Source organism: Ailuropoda melanoleuca, chromosome 2 (genome assembly GCF_002007445.2).
Source record: "Ailuropoda melanoleuca isolate Jingjing chromosome 2, ASM200744v2, whole genome shotgun sequence".
NCBI lineage: Eukaryota > Metazoa > Chordata > Mammalia > Carnivora > Ursidae > Ailuropoda > Ailuropoda melanoleuca.
In genome coordinates, this window is record NC_048219.1 from 192768257 (window position 1) to 192769837 (window position 1581).

Genomic DNA, 1581 nt, shown 5'->3' on the forward strand with positions numbered 1-1581 from the left:
GGCTGGGACCCCGGGCCAGGGGCGCAGGTGGGCTCCGCGCGGGGCCGAGCTGGTGGGGCGGGGCGCCGGGGCCAGGGGCGTCCGCCGCGGTGGGCCGCGAGGAAGCCCCGCGCTGCGAGGACTGGGAGGAAACTGAGGCCTAGAGGCGGGGGGCGAGCGCACCAGAAACGGGGGCTGCTGGCTGCGCCCCTCAAGCGTACGCTCCCCGAGCCTCTGGTTCTGCACGTTTCTGAGGACTGACCAGGTCATTTCCCGCTGGGTGCTCTGCAGACTCACCTGTGGTCCCCTGGGAAATCCAGCTGCACCCGGGGCGTGGGGGCTCTTCCTTGACTCGTGTGTTTTCGTGCCCCTAAGGGAAGGGATGCGCGTTCTATGACCGGCTCTCCCTCCCTCTGGGGAAAGCCGGGAGAGGGGGCTTTCTCTGGCTGCGCACCCGCTGGGCATCTAACTCTTGGTGGAGAACTCCAGACGCTAAATATTCACTGCAGAAAGACGCATTTCCTTTCTGCGGGAGGAAAGTTGCGCCCTTTGTTTTCCCATTGCGGTTCCCGTTGAAAACTGCTTATGGTTTTGGCTACAGGTGAGCCCTCTCTGTTAGAACACGGCCGCCTCAGGCAAGTGGCTGGACAGGTGGCCGAGGGCATGCTGGGGCTGTGGGCAGCCCCGGCCGATCCAGCTGGCACAGACTCTCATCCTGCTGCAGTGCGCTTTTCCTCCGGGGCCAGTTGGGTTCAGCTGGTACTTTCACCGTGGGAGCCATTTCTTGCTTTACCTTCTGTCAGCCTTTGATACTTGTGGTGGGGGGTAATCTTTGGTCCGAACGTGTTATAAACAAGTTTATTGTGAAGTGTTCCAGTTATTCAGAAAATAGGTATTGAGCACCTCCTTTGTTCCAGGCATAACGGTAATAGTAGTGATTGTAATGAGAGCAGGTCTTCGTCGCTTACCAGGCAGTGTGCCAGGCACTTTTCTTGGGTTAACTTGACAGCAGTCTGCATGGGCTGTAACTCATTTATTACTAGCGGGAACCCATTGAGTTGGGTGTTACCTATTATCCCCATCTTATGGGATTGGAAATCGAGGTAGAGAGGTTAAGTGACTTGCCCAGGGTGTCACAGGTAGTGAAGGTAGATCTGATGCTGAACCATGGTCAGGATGGACACTAGGAGCCTGGGTCCTAGTCTGTGGGAGGTGGACACCTGTGCATGTGACAGTATGACCTAGTAAGTCCTGTGGAAGCTCAGGGGACAGAGAATCCAGCTACCGTGGCAGGCAGGGAGGGGAGGTCCCCTTTAAAACAGATCTTGAGGGAAAGAGTTTGCCAAGCTCAAAGAGGAAGGATTCCCTTTCCACATAGTTAATGCATATTGACACATACTATATCTAAAGGTTTAGGCACATCTGGGAATGATCAGAAAGTGCTTGGGTCAGGTTGAGAGGATTTAGGAAGAGGCTGGAAAGGTAGATGGGGCTGGATTTTGAAGGGGGAGCTGTGGAGTTGGGTTTTTGGCCTTGGGCAAGAGGGAGCTGCTGACGGTTATTCAGAGCATGGGAGTGACCAGTCAGATGTGCTTTTAGGAA

The 1581-nt window shown here is 55.8% G+C and overlaps 1 long non-coding RNA gene across 1 annotated transcript in view; it reads right to left on the minus strand.

The window, feature by feature from the left end:
• Positions 1 to 414, minus strand: part of LOC117801160 — a 7333-nt gene extending 6919 nt beyond the window's left edge. Inside the window, exon 1 of the long non-coding RNA XR_004623679.1 lies at positions 277 to 414. This is a non-coding gene — a long non-coding RNA (uncharacterized LOC117801160). The remainder of the gene's footprint in view (positions 1 to 276) is intronic.
• Between the last annotated feature and the right edge of the window lie 1167 nt (positions 415 to 1581).